This window comes from Schistocerca cancellata, chromosome 2 (assembly GCF_023864275.1).
Source record: "Schistocerca cancellata isolate TAMUIC-IGC-003103 chromosome 2, iqSchCanc2.1, whole genome shotgun sequence".
Classification (NCBI taxonomy): domain Eukaryota; kingdom Metazoa; phylum Arthropoda; class Insecta; order Orthoptera; family Acrididae; genus Schistocerca; species Schistocerca cancellata.
In genome coordinates this window covers 692,444,334-692,459,917 of record NC_064627.1, presented here as the reverse complement: position 1 = coordinate 692,459,917, position 15,584 = coordinate 692,444,334, and the positions used below count along the sequence as shown (strand labels likewise).

The 15,584-nt window shown below is 42.4% G+C and overlaps 1 protein-coding gene across 2 annotated transcripts in view; it reads right to left on the bottom strand.

Annotated features, from left to right (window-relative positions):
• LOC126162454 (cytokine receptor-like factor 3) overlaps positions 1 to 15,584 on the bottom strand; it is a 124,329-nt gene that overhangs the window by 22,553 nt on the left and 86,192 nt on the right. The gene's annotated exons all lie outside the window — the stretch shown is intronic.

Genomic DNA, 15,584 nt, shown 5'->3' with positions numbered 1-15,584 from the left:
CCTTCCCTAACCCGAGCTTGCACTCCGTCTCTAATGACCTCGTTGTCGACGGGACGTTAAACACTAATCTCCTCCTCCCTTAAATATTTAGATAGGAAAAAATCTAATAACACTGCCCCGTCTCTTATTATGAATACATAAAAACTATCACTAACTATAGACAGACATTTGCAATGTGTGTCAAAATTTTTTATGACAAAATATTTTGGAAAAACGTACAAATTTCTGTTTATAGCATTACAGGGCTGCATCAAATTAATATATAGCTGACTTTACGATGACAGATCAATCACTATTGACAAAACAGAGAAGGCACTGAGCAGTAGATAGTAAAATAGAGACCCACAGCCTTTCAATGAAACTAGATGGGAAGAATATATAGGCCAAGTCAAAATGACAAAGCACAATATATTATTAAAATTAATAAGTATGAGTCTTCTCCAAGAACTCCTTTCACAATAAAGACTGGTCTTGGACATGGTGATGGTTTATCCCCACTGCATTTCAGTGGGCCCTTGCAGTACATCATGAAGATGTGCCCAAAGGAAACTTCAACTAAGGTCATCATTAGAATAAAACACCCAACAACAAACTGCAGAAGGTTTGCAGGTGATATACCTCACTTATGCCTCAATGTGGATGGATAAATAGAACCAACAAAGTGAAAACAGTTCAATTTTTAATCTTGTCATCATATAATAAGAAACACTTAACAGTAGATACCAAAATCCAGCTCTATAAAATCATAAATTTCTTGGAAGCCACTTATGTACTGTTCCAAATTAAAAATGAAAAACTGCTCAACTTGTCAAAACTGACTGAAGGATCATTAGAACTTTTGCAAATAAAAATCCAGGTCCTCCCCAATGAAACTTTCTGTCAAGAGACTGACTCAATCCTCAGTATTATGAAGAAGAAAAGAATCTCATATTTCTTTCATATCTTGTGACTGCCAGAAAACTGTATCTTATGGCAACTAGTGAGAAGAAATCTGGCAAAGAAGATGAGAGAGCAAACAATAAGAATTACAGGCCGACCTGATAACTGAACTCAAGGTACAAGATGCAGAGAACAAAGGTAATATTGACACTTTTCTTAAGACTTACAAATTTCAGCAGAAATGATGCATAGAAAGGTTAGGGAGGTTTCATAAGAAATTAGAGAATCATAACAGGAATAAATGAACAGGCACTAGGTGAACTACAATAACCAAGTAGCACAACCTTCAAAGAAAAAGTGAATATGTAGCATCTCAACTGGTCCAATGTAACCAATAATAATAATAATAATAATAATAATAAAACTGTATCAGTATGTCTTCTCCAAATATATTTAAGCTGTCCTGGTGCTTCCAGCTGTCACCTCTTGAGTTGCATGCCTTCATGTTTGACACTAACTAGCCTAAGTACAGGTAATTATCATAAATCACAGAACAGTATGGTAGATGGGCCATTTTATTAGCAGATTCTAGGTATATGACCTTTACAACGGCAATTTTCTAAACAGTATACGTGCTACTTCGTAAATGATATAAAATCAATAAATAAAGATAATCAGCATGATAATGGAGAGATTCCTGATGACTGGACAAAGGCAATTATTATACCTATTTTTCAGTAGGGTAACCAGCTGCTCTAGTAGGACTACAGAGGAATAACATGCATGAAGATTTATGAAGAGAGAATTTTACAGAAAATACAAAACAAGATAAAACAGCAAATGAGAGAGGAACAACAGGGATTTTGGCTAGACAATCAACTATAGATGCCATATTTACATCTAGACAGGTAGTAAAAAAGAAATGGGAAAGACACTGTAGTTTCTTTCATAGATATAAAAAAGGTGTAAAATACTGACAGGTGGGAAGAGAGACGGCAAGGTCCAAAATGACTGGAACTATCTCAAAACAGCTCTAACTCAGATTCAGAAAGATGTAAAGGAAATCCCTGGATTGTGTTATAATAGATGGAAAAATCAGAATGGTTTACAGCAGATACAGGGATTCAACAAGGAAGTGTACGCTCATCAGTGTTTTTCAGTGTAGTCATGGACAACATCACAAGGGAAGTTTACCAAGGATCAATAGCAGATGATAGAAAATTATACTATGTGTAGACAGTGTGATAACATGGGAAGATAATGAGCAGAAACTGAAAGAACAACTGAATACCTTGCAAAGGATAAATGGAGAAGCAGGTATGGAAATAAGCTCAACAAAAAGCGAGAGAGAGAAAATCAACACAGAAAATGAAACATGGAGGGTGTAAGTTGTACAGTAAAATTTATTAAAGAAGTAGATGTTTTCAAACTTCTAGGAAGTACGCTAACATCAATGAAGAAATTTTGGAGAGGACAGTAAATTTCTCAAAATTATTATTATTATTATTGTATATAAGGCATAATTAGGAATTGAAAAATAAGCATGAAAACAAAGATCACGATATATAAATTACATTATTTAACAATTTTGATCCATGGATGAAGATGCTGGACCTGTACAAAGAAAGACTGAGTAGAAAACAAGCAACAGAGATGAGCTTTCTACAAGGGATCCTGAGTAAGGTGAGAAGGGATAGGATAAGGAATGAAAAAATAGGAAACATGGTTCAGATCAGTCTCCTAAAAGAAACTATGGAGAGGAAGAGGCTGAAATGTTTCGGCCACATTAAAAGAATGGGGAAAAAAAGACTACCAAGAAGAGCTCTGAAATGGACAGAATCTGGAAGAAGACCAATTGGAAGACCATGAACAAGATGGAGAGATCAGGTGAATTATGATGTAAATCAGAGAGGACAACAATGGGAGTAAATGGAGATAAGAAAAGACTGGAAGAAGATTTGTGAATGACCTGCACAGACAGAAATGTTTCAGGAAGAAGAAGTAGAAACAGCAGGGTGATATGAAACTTCCTGGCAGATTAAAACTGTGTGTCCGACCGAGACTCGAACTCGGGACCTTTGCCTTTCGCGGGCAAGTGCTCTACCAACTGAGCTACCGAAGCACGACTCACGTCCGGTACTCACAGCTTTACTTCTGCCAGTACCTCGTCTCCTACCTTCCAAACTTTACAGAAGCTCTCCTGCGAAACTTGCAGAACTAGCACTCCTGAAAGAAAGGATATTGCGGAGACATGGCTTAGCCACAGCCTGGGGGATGTTTCCAGAATGAGATTTTCACTCTGCAGCGGAGCGTGCGCTGATATGAAACTTCCTGGCAGATTAAAACTGTGTGTCCGACCGAGACTCGAACTCGGGACCTTTGCCTTTCGCGGGCAAGTGCTCTACCAACTGAGCTACCGAAGCACGACTCACGTCCGGTACTCACAGCTTTACTTCTGCCAGTACCTCGTCTCCTACCTTCCAAACTTTACAGAAGCTCTCCTGCGAAACTTGCAGAACTAGCACTCCTGAAAGAAAGGATATTGCGGAGACATGGCTTAGCCACAGCCTGGGGGATGTTTCCAGAATGAGATTTTCACTCTGCAGCGGAGTGTGCGCTGATATGAAACTTCCTGGCAGATTAAAACTGTGTGTCCGACCGAGACTCGAACTCGGGACCTTTGCCTTTCGCGGGCAAGTGCTCTACCAACTGAGCTACCGAAGCACGACTCACGTCCGGTACTCACAGCTTTACTTCTGCCAGTACCTCGTCTCCTACCTTCCAAACTTTACAGAAGCTCTCTTGCGAAACTTGCAGAACTAGCACTCCTGAAAGAAAGGATATTGCGGAGACATGGCTTAGCCACAGCCTGGGGGATGTTTCCAGAATGAGATTTTCACTCTGCAGCGGAGTGTGCGCTGATATGAAACTTCCTGGCAGATTAAAACTGTGTGTCCGACCGAGACTCGAACTCGGGACCTTTGCCTTTCGCGGGCAAGTGCTCTACCAACTGAGCTACCGAAGCACGACTCACGTCCGGTACTCACAGCTTTACTTCTGCCAGTACCTCGTCTCCTACCTTCCAAACTTTACAGAAGCTCTCCTGCGAAACTTGCAGAACTAGCACTCCTGAAAGAAAGGATATTGCGGAGACATGGCTTAGCCACAGCCTGGGGGATGTTTCCAGAATGAGATTTTCACTCTGCAGCGGAGTGTGCGCTGATATGAAACTTCCTGGCAGATTAAAACTGTGTGTCCGACCGAGACTCGAACTCGGGACCTTTGCCTTTCGCGGGCAAGTGCTCTACCAACTGAGCTACCGAAGCACGACTCACGTCCGGTACTCACAGCTTTACTTCTGCCAGTACCTCGTCTCCTACCTTCCAAACTTTACAGAAGCTCTCCTGCGAAACTTGCAGAACTAGCACTCCTGAAAGAAAGGATATTGCGGAGACATGGCTTAGCCACAGCCTGGGGGATGTTTCCAGAATGAGATTTTCACTCTGCAGCGGAGTGTGCGCTGATATGAAACTTCCTGGCAGATTAAAACTGTGTGTCCGACCGAGACTCGAACTCGGGACCTTTGCCTTTCGCGGGCAAGTGCTCTACCAACTGAGCTACCGAAGCACGACTCACGTCCGGTACTCACAGCTTTACTTCTGCCAGTACCTCGTCTCCTACCTTCCAAACTTTACAGAAGCTCTCCTGCAAAACTTGCAGAACTAGCACTCCTGAAAGAAAGGATATTGCGGAGACATGGCTTAGCCACAGCCTGGGGGATGTTTCCAGAATGAGATTTTCACTCTGCAGCGGAGTGTGCGCTGATATGAAGGTCCCGAGTTCGAGTCTCGGTCGGACACACAGTTTTAATCTGCCAGGAAGTTTCATATCAGCGCACACTCCGCTGCAGAGTGAAAATCTCATTCTGGAAACATCCCCCAGGCTGTGGCTAAGCCATGTCTCCGCAATATCCTTTCTTTCAGGAGTGCTAGTTCTGCAAGTTTTGCAGGAGAGCTTCTGTAAAGTTTGGAAGGTAGGAGACGAGGTACTGGCAGAAGTAAAGCTGTGAGTACCGGACGTGAGTCGTGCTTCGGTAGCTCAGTTGGTAGAGCACTTGCCCGCGAAAGGCAAAGGTCCCGAGTTCGAGTATCGGTCGGACACACAGTTTTAATCTGCCAGGAAGTTTCATATCAGCGCATACTCCGCTGCAGAGTGAAAATCTCATTCTGGAAACATCCCCCAGGCTGTGGCTAAGCCATGTCTCCGCAATATCCTTTCTTTCAGGAGTGCTAGTTCTGCAAGTTTCGCAGGAGAGCTTCTGTAAAGTTTGGAAGGTAGGAGACGAGGTACTGGCAGAAGTAAAGCTGTGAGTACCGGACGTGAGTCGTGCTTCGGTAGCTCAGTTGGTAGAGCACTTGCCCGCGAAAGGCAAAGGTCCCGAGTTCGAGTCTCGGTCGGACACACAGTTTTAATCTGCCAGGAAGTTTCATATCAGCGCACACTCCGCTGCAGAGTGAAAATCTCATTCTGGAAACACCCCCCAGGCTGTGGCTAAGCCATGTCTCCCAATATCCTTTCTTTCAGGAGTGCTAGTTCTGCAAGTTTCGCAGGAGAGCTTCTGTAAAGTTTGGAAGGTAGGAGACGAGGTACTGGCAGAAGTAAAGCTGTGAGTACCGGACGTGAGTCGTGCTTCAGTAGCTCAGTTGGTAGAGCACTTGCCCGCGAAAGGCAAAGGTCCCGAGTTCGAGTCTCGGTCGGACACACAGTTTTAATCTGCCAGGAAGTTTCATATCAGCGCACACTCCGCTGCAGAGTGAAAATCTCATTCTGGAAACATCCCCCAGGCTGTGGCTAAGCCATGTCTCCGCAATATCCTTTCTTTCAGGAGTGCTAGTTCTGCAAGTTTCGCAGGAGAGCTTCTGTAAAGTTTGGAAGGTAGGAGACGAGGTACTGGCAGAAGTAAAGCTGTGAGTACCGGACGTGAGTCGTGCTTCGGTAGCTCAGTTGGTAGAGCACTTGCCCGCGAAAGGCAAAGGTCCCGAGTTCGAGTCTCAGTCGGACACACAGTTTTAATCTGCCAGGAAGTTTCATATCAGCGCACACTCCGCTGCAGAGTGAAAATCTCATTCTGGAAACATCCCCCAGGCTGTGGCTAAGCCATGTCTCCGCAATATCCTTTCTTTCAGGAGTGCTAGTTCTGCAAGTTTCGCAGGAGAGCTTCTGTAAAGTTTGGAAGGTAGGAGACGAGGTACTGGCAGAAGTAAAGCTGTGAGTACCGGACGTGAGTCGTGCTTCGGTAGCTCAGTTGGTAGAGCACTTGCCCGCGAAAGGCAAAGGTCCCGAGTTCGAGTCTCGGTCGGACACACAGTTTTAATCTGCCAGGAAGTTTCATATCAGCGCACACTCCGCTGCAGAGTGAAAATCTCATTCTGGAAACATCCCCCAGGCTGTGGCTAAGCCATGTCTCCGCAATATCCTTTCTTTCAGGAGTGCTAGTTCTGCAAGTTTCGCAGGAGAGCTTCTGTAAAGTTTGGAAGGTAGGAGACGAGGTACTGGCAGAAGTAAAGCTGTGAGTACCGAACGTGAGTCGTGCTTCGGTAGCTCAGTTGGTAGAGCACTTGCCCGCGAAAGGCAAAGGTCCCGAGTTCGAGTCTCGGTCGGACACGTAGTTTTAATCTGCCAGGAAGTTTCATATCAGCGCACACTCCGCTGCAGAGTGAAAATCTCATTCTGGAAGCAGGGTGATACTTTCATCGAAGTATATTTCTACTCCTCAGATAAAACTCAGAAGTACACAAAAATCTGTGATCTGTCCATCTGTTTTGCATCTAGCAGAGAAGCAGGAGGCAAGGCAAGGAACAATTAGGAGAACAAAGTATAATGGATGTGACAGCTCTGGAGTGAGAGATAGAAACATAGAAATAAGATACATGGGTGATCTATGGTGGACTAGAATGGTGGAGTGTAGTGGAAACAGGAGGGGAAGCCGAGGCTAGGTGGAGAACAAGGGGCTAGCAGAGACTGAGGCTTGGTTGATTGTGGGAGTGATATGTATATTGGAGGGAAGGTTTCACCTGCACATTCCCTCAGAAAAGCTGCTTTAGAGCCTACAGAGGATTCAGATAGCATGGCTTGTGAAAACAAATAAGTTGCCAGGTCCAGATGAAATTCCATTTTGGTTTTACAGAGAACACACATTGGCACTGGTCTCTGACTTAAGTTTACATTCATAGCAAATCTCTCACCCAGTGCAAAGTTCGAAGTGAATGGAAAACAGTGCCAGTGATTCTGCATATAACAAGTGTAAAAGAAAGGACTTGTAAAATTGCATGCCAACACTCTTAATGTCAGTTGTCTGCAGAATATTTGAGCATACTCTAAGAGTATAAATATAATAAGCTTCTGTCCACAAATCAGCATGGATTCAGAAAGGATCATTCATGTAAAAGTCAGTTTGCAGTTTTCCAGCACAATATGCTGCAAACCATGAATGAAGGGTAACAGATAGAGTCCATATTTCTAGATTTCTTCAAAGTGTCCAATCCAGTGCCACACTGTAGACAGTTAACTAAAGTCCAATCATACAGAATAGGTTCTCAGAGATGTGAGGGTCCAAAACCTCTTTAAGTTTCAACGAAGGTCAAAATCTGCAGAATTATCTCCAAAACAGATTCCAGACTCCTGGTTCTGAGCCAAATGGAAGGTTTGAACTAGAGACTGAAGGTTCTGTCACAAGCTAGGCTGTGATTTCCTACACTTGCGCCATAGGGTTGAGAACCACAGGATGTGGTGTACACTACATATTATGGGCTGCTAAGTACATAGTTGATTGTACATGGGGGAGCACACAAGAGTTAGGTGACTCTCCTTCTAGTCCAGATTATCGAAGTATCAATGTAACATCCAAAGAAATGCTCCCAACAGGAGAGGATATTAAAATCATTGTGGTTAACTGCCAAAATATTTGCAACAAACTGCCACGGAGTCTGAAGTGATCCTAATATGCAGTGAAGCTCACAGAAATAATGTGTACAGAAAGCTGGTTAAAACCGAAAATTGACAGCACTGTGAATTCAAATGTAGTGTGGTACCTTGTACAGAATGACCTGCCCCAAGTCATGAAAGCCATGAATCAAGGAAATCAGACAGATTCAGTGTTCCCCGACTTCCAAAAAGTACAGGACTCAGTATCACTCACATGACTATTATCAAAAGTATGATCATATGGGGTATCGAGCACAATTTGTAACTTGACTGAGGATTTTTTTGGTGACGAAGACACGTTATCTAGGTTGGAGAGTAATCGACAGATCAACACGTAACTTTAGGTGCGCCCATGAAGTGTGTTGGGACACTTGCTGTTCATGTTGTATATTAATGACTTTGCACACTTTTCACAGATAATGCAGTTACCTATAATGAAGTACTGATTGAAGAAAGCTGTATGAATATTGGGTCAGATCTTGATACAATTTCTAAGTGATGCAAAGACTCACTATAAATGTATGGTGATGGAAAACTGTTAACTTCACAAAATAAAGAAACATAGGATCCTATGATTGCAATATCAATGAGCCATGGCTGAAATTGATTAATCTGTTCAGATTCCTGATTGTAACATCTTGTAGTAGTGATATGAAATGGAATGCTCACATATCAGCCATAAATATAGCACGTGGCAGACTGTGGTTCACTGGTAGAGTACGAGGAAAATGCAATTAATCTGAATAAGAGATTGTTTGCAAAACACTTGTGCTGTCCATCATAGAGTCTTGACAAGTGTTTGGGACATGCACCGAATATGACTAACACGCTTATTGAAAAGATACGAAGAAGTGCAGCACAATTAGTCACTGTTTGATCCTTGGGAGAGTGTCACAAAGATGCCAAAAGAACTGAATTGGCAGAAGCCTGGAGACAGATGCAAACCATTCCATGAAGGCTTCGCTCCTACACAGTTCATGAAAACAAAATTAGATGAATTAGAACAAGCACAGAGGTGTTTAAACAATCATTCTTCCCATGCTCCATATGTGACTAGAATGGGAAAAAACCCCAAATAACTGGTACAATGGGATGTATTCCCTGCCATGCACTTCAAAGTGTAGATGTAGAATAAATCCAATTTGTTGTCCTGGAGAGCTAGTGTTCACCAGGGGCAAAGATATCTTCAGGAGTACACCTGGGAAATAATGTTGAACTGTTCTTGTTCTCCACATGCATAAACAATCTGATTGATAGGGTGAGCAGCAATCTATGACTGTTTGCTGATGATGCTGTAGTGTATGGGAAAGTGTCTGTAGGGGGAATGTAGAAGAATTTGAGTTAATGCAAATGAGTACAAAAAACAATTCCATGATGTTCAAGTACATTATTAGTGGTGTGCTGTTCAACAAAACCTCACATGCCTTAAGACAAAGGAGAAAAGGTGAAAGGTGCTATACATGGGATTAAAATAGAAGTAAAATGACAGAGGAGCTAAAAGAAAGACACAAGGAAATGTGGCTGGTTGACCACTTACAAAAAACATGGGTGAGCCAGTCATCCTGTTAACACATTAAGAACACCTCCCTAAAATGTGAGGAAACAAGTGAGACAAATCAAAAATCCTTAAACCTGTCACCACATTCATCTGCATGTTGCTTAAAATAGAGGGCAGATCTGTTGGAAAAATTGCAGCTGCTGTTTGGTTGAAAAATAAAACACAGTCTAATAAAATGTGAAGACAAATAAGGACGACTTTGTCCCATCTGCGGGACTGGGAGGAGGTACACCATGGCCGCATTGTGGGCCTTATACAAAACAGAGCTTGTTGTCTGTCACTTCCAGCCACTCATGTTTCCATCAACCCATGACTTTGTACCTCAAAATACCTATGTGCCCTGGCACCCAGCAGGACACCTACTTCCCCAGCCTTTGTAACCAGAGGTGGGTGTCCTGGATATCCTGGACTACTTTTTCAGCTGGATACAAGCGTTTTAGGGACTGAAGGGTACTCACCAAGTCAGAACAGACAAGGAATTTTGCAGGCACGGCACATCTCATCTGCTCCAGCGCCCTCAAGATCGCGGATAGTTTGGCATCAAATGCAGTGCACTCTGGAGGCAACCGACTCCTGAGAACAAAATCCCAGAAAACAAAAGAACAACCAAATGAGTCCCCTTCTTTTGACCTATCCATGAGTACAGTGCCACATCAGGGTGCGCATTAAAAATAGCGTACTAAAAACAGGAGCTGGAGGGCACTCCCTCCTCTACTGCACCAAATCTAAAATTACTTGAGGCTTCTGCAGTAGCTAGGATGGCAGTTGGTTAAAATCCCAAATTTGAGCCCATAAGTGCCCCACATAGAGGTCCAACACATAAAGGGACTCCAACACACATTTTGCATGGATCTGAAACAGCCTCGTTGCCCATGGATAATTTATAAATATGAATTCCATAGCCAGACAAGCATTGGTATGGTATGCTGGGGAAGTAGGAGTAGTGAGGAAGTGATAAGCCTGACACTATAAGAAGCTGGTGCCGGATGGTACGTGGTGGTGCTCAGTCTCTTGAACTTCAGCACAGAGACTGAGTATGGGGCTGGTCCTGTAGGCATCCTTGGCCATCCTGATCCACTCATGGTGTACAGCATCAACGATCTTCAGGTAAGAAGGCCTCACTGAGCTGTACACTGTGCACAAATAGTCCTTTCTCAGTAAAACTGGAGCAGATGCACCCTATCTGCTCCTCAAGACCTGCAGTAAGACACTTCAAAATGTTCATTGCCTTCTAGGGCTGCTTTCACGTCCTTCAAGTCTGGTAAAAGACAGTTTGGAGTAAAAACTGAGGCCCAAAAATACACACAAGGTCTTTAAAAGGGAGAATGGTGTTCCACATACACAATTCATGTTAATTAAAAATACAATGAGAATGGTTAAAATGCTCTCTCTCTCGCTCACTCTCTCTCTCTCTCACTCCTCTGCAGAAAATGTAAAACTGGTCTTTGCAGTCCACTCCTCCAGCCTCTTTACTGTAAGTTGCAACTGACGAATTGCTGTTGAAATGCTGGGGAGAAACAGAAAACTGCACAGTTGTTCACAAATAAGGAGCATTATTCAGGACTACTTACCATAGACAAGGTAGTGTTTATGGCTATGGAGAAGAGGGTAACACTTAAAATACTGCCCAGAGGAACACCATTCTCCTGCTCAAAACTACGTCACCAGCTCAGTACTGAAAAAGTGTTTTGGTAGGAAGGGCCAAACAAAGATGGGGAGGTGGCCTTTGGTGGAGCTGCCTCAGAATACAGTGTCTCCAAGAAGTAAAGTACACCTTACTGATATCAAAACATGTACGTATATAACGCTGTTTACATAGGAAAACCTGCTGAATAGCTGTCTCAAGCCAGGAAATGTTGTCGATAGTGAATCGGAATCCCCTGAATCCACACTGAGAATGTCTTAGCAGCTGCCTGGTCTCCAACATCCAGACCGGACGATGGTTAAACATTCACTCCAAGGGCTTCCCTACACAGCTTTTCTGCCTGGAGCTGCAGCCATGGAGGTGGTAGCACCAGTACTGGATGATGGACCATTCTGAACCTTTGGAGGAGCAGGAGATCCGCAATGGTCACAACCATGGCCTTGGCTGACAGTCTGGGAAGAGGTATAGGCTTCAAAGTAATTGCAGCAGGACAAGTACAATGTCAGAGGCACATGTTAGTACTGGCACTAGCAACCTACAATTTTGTACAAACATTGATCTTCTGAACAGGCTGTTTAACAAAAGAATCAACGGAGGTAGTGAGTGTTGGGGGCTGCATGGCATTACAGATATTTTTGGCCACACCATACAAGATATGCTTGGTTGTTTTGGTATGCTGTATCTTTTTTTTCTTCAAGAAACACAATGCAGTCCCTACTCCGGACAGGGCGAACCCCAGAGCAGTTAACACACTTCGGAGGAGATGAACAACCAACTCCTTCATGGGTGGCCTCACCACATTTGCCACGAGTGGCTTCTTTCTCCTTTACAACCTAAGCTTATGTTCCCAAAGCACTGGCATGTAAAACAATGCATAGGGTTGGGGATCTATGGCTGCAAACTGAGGTGAAGGGAACCTGCCTTAATGTTCTCTAGAAGTTTTGTGCTGCTGAACGTCAGCATAAATGAGTTGGATTTGTAAGATATTCTGCATGTCAACTATTCCTTCTTGCGTGCACTCGACTTTCAGTTCTTCTTTGGGGATAGGTACCAGATTCCTACATATCTCAAATCCTTTTCTGTAATTCAATTTGGTGCAGAGTTCAGTTTCAATGGTACATTCCCCAAAGAATTTCATTTTTGCAGGGTCATTGCCTCCTGTGAATTAGAAGTTTCAACCAACAGTGTCCTACTGGGTAACTGTCTGACCAATTTTTATGTCTCTATGCTCTCTAAATCCTTTTGAATATAAAAAGGGGTGACTTTCTCAAAGGTTCCCTCTCTTCTTTTAACTATCAAATACAAATTCTGATCTGCAGCATCCACTCTGTTATGAAATACTGAACTACTCTTAACAACTTCAGAATATGGAGGGCTTGTAACACGAGGCCTCTTGAGCAATTGAGTGTTGGTACCTACCAGCAGCCCACCTATTTGGCTGGGAGGAGGAGATGATGATTCTGGGGGGTCCATCTCTATCACACGAGCAGCTATGGAAATAAGAGTCCTCCTGGACAGAGCCCCACATGCCTAGGTAAGCATTATACAAATGAAGTGCTGTAGGTTCCCCAGGAATTGCTCACTAACGACTGTTTCACCTCACTGTCATTTGAAATAAATAAGGCGAATTGGAACAGGTTCACAGTGTCCAATTTAAAGCCAGTTCTTTGTGGTATACAAGGATTATGCGTGCAATGGACTTGTGCCTCAATGTCAAACATGAGAGATGGCGAAGCACCAAGACATTTTGTGTGCTTGTCAATGGAACAAAGATGTGACCCTACATCATCCTCAGTCATAAAACTATGCCCAATTAAAACCTTCTACCTGGTGTCACATTTTGTTGCAATGGAAAAGGATGGATGACCAATGAGTTGGTTATTGACACCAACAGTGAAGGCAGAAATCCTCAGATTAAACACAGATCTTGTCGTGATTCCAGAAGGAATGTCTTTGCAACTACAACTGTTAGATATCATGGTCAATAAGCCATTTGAAGACCATCTGAAGCAACTGTACAGCAATAGATTACTGCTGGGAAGTTCATGAAGCCTTTGGTATATTTAACTGTGGAATTGATCCATACTACTTGGACACACATGTCCTGTGTATCAATTGTGAATGGCTTTAAGAAGTACTGTGTACAAATGCATTAGATGGTAGTGAAGAGTATCTACTATGGGCACAAATGCAAGATAATCATGACAGTGCCAGTGGCACTGCAGATTCTGTGGACCATTCTAGTGAGGAGGACAAAGAGGCATTTGTACCAGCCCAAGGGAGATCTATATCTGATTTTATTTTCTGTGGACTGGTACTTTTATTGTCTCCTTCACTTACCTGTAAAAAGGTAACCATTTTTTAAGGTTTCAAAATAAACCTAGTATGTGTATACATGTTTTTTCTATAATCCCTTGTAGAGCAATGGAGAGTCATTCTAGATTTGGAGATATATAATATATCACAAGGAGAACAGAGACAAGAGAAGTTAGGACTTATATGGAAGCATATAGCCAAGTCATTTTTCCCTTGCTCCACTTGCAAATGAAGCTGAAAAAGGAATGCTTAGCAGTGGTACAAGACACCCTCCACCACATGGTTGCGTCTGGAGTATGTAAGCAGGTGTACCTGTATGGATAGCCATTAAAATCAGCCACATTATGCTGTGAAGCATGCTCTGCAACTAGGTGCACCAGTGCCACAGTGTAGTGTTCTCAGCTATTATCTGTCGTTTACTCTATGCCTATCAGCTACTGATTGCTGTTCCCATTTGATGAGTGGTGATATTAAGGTAGATTAATATAATGCATATATTTACTGAAAGGAAAGAAGTGGACCGAGTGAAATTTTTTTGACTTCACTGTGGTGTCTCCCCCCTCCCTCTGCATTTTATGTTGTTCAACCAGCAGTTTATACAAGTTCCTCCACCTCCTTCCCTTTCAATTTTTGCAGTTTTTCCTCTTATATTCATACTGTTGAATATGTATCTTTAAATTTCAGGATTTGTACGCAGACAAGGGAAAAAAATTCCCAGATATCTCAGTTAAAAATATATTCTCTCTGCCGGCCAGAGTGGCCGTGCGCTTCTGGGCGCTACAGTTTGGAGCCGAGCGACCGCTACGGTCGCAGGTTCGAATCCTGCGTTGGGCATGGATGTGTGTGATGTCCTTAGGTTAGTTAGGTTTAATTAGTTCTAAGTTCTAGGCGACTGGTGACCTCAGAAGTTAAGTCGCATACTGCTCAGAGCCATTTCAACCATTTTTGAACCATTTTTTGAACATTTTCTCCCAGGTAAAAACACATTCTTTTCATGTTAAGTGACAGTATATTCTACCTCGGAACTGTAAAATTTGTCAGTCCTTTGAATGATTATGGTTTTATACACGAGTGTAGAATTTCCCAGCACTTTAGAAAACGAAAATCAGGGGGAAAAAAACACGTTTTGGAAAGATCTTTGATGTGCAGCAAACTGTATGCTGCATATTTTCGTATTACAAAAGTATTAATTAAAATTCCACCAAACACTTCAGGTTACTTTCAGAAGCATTGGAATCAAGATTGCAAACCGCTTTTGCAAGCCAGCTATAGCTCATGTCAAGTGTTCTCGCCAGCCGACGACTGCAGATATTCAGAGCATAGGACACTTGATGTAGTCAGCAAATAGTATCATCACTGTTGAGTAGCGTGAACACACAAACAGGAAAAGTTAATAGTTTAAATTAATATACATAGTGTTGCTACAAGAAAAACAATGCTTTCACATATAATATTGGTCTCTAAGGTTAATAAGCTGCAAGAAAAGCTAAACTTTCACATATAAATCTGATCTTTTTTGCACGTGTTACACTTTAAGATATATCACACAAATGTGCCAGGAAAATTTTTAATGACAACATATAAATGGCTTGTCATCAAAGAGTTGATTTTTAAATGAGAGTCGCACACTCTGGGATTTAAGAAATTCACCATACATTCTTGCACATAGTTCAACTTGCTTAAAAGGAAATTTACTTTGAAAGTAACGCTTTTCAAACTGCCATTCGCAATATTTTCCCGCAACCTGTTACAAATAGGTTTGTTTCAGCAGTCGCCAGACAACAGGCACCACATCGCTTGCGCAGCTATGATGACGTAGGAAGCCTGTATGTTTGTACATGTAAAACATTAAAAGATCTTACATTATGTCATAAAAGAAACAAGACATCAGACATACTTCAAGAACATCAGACTTTCATGAGCAATACTAAAATGTGCAGAGTTTAAGTGCACACTTGAAGTGCACATTCGTCTGTCCAAATTCCCAATGAAGTAGGCCTCGACCTGATGTTAAGTTTTCCAGTGTGTTTTTCGGGATGTAAATTTTCTTGGAATACCAGTACTGTATTATTTCATGTTTGGTTCTTTATTATGGGATAATGCCAAGCGTGCTAGAAGATGAGAACGTGCACCTGAAATGCAGTGGACAACTGAAACTAGCCAACTGTGTGGAATTAAACATTTCGTTTCAAATACATTGAC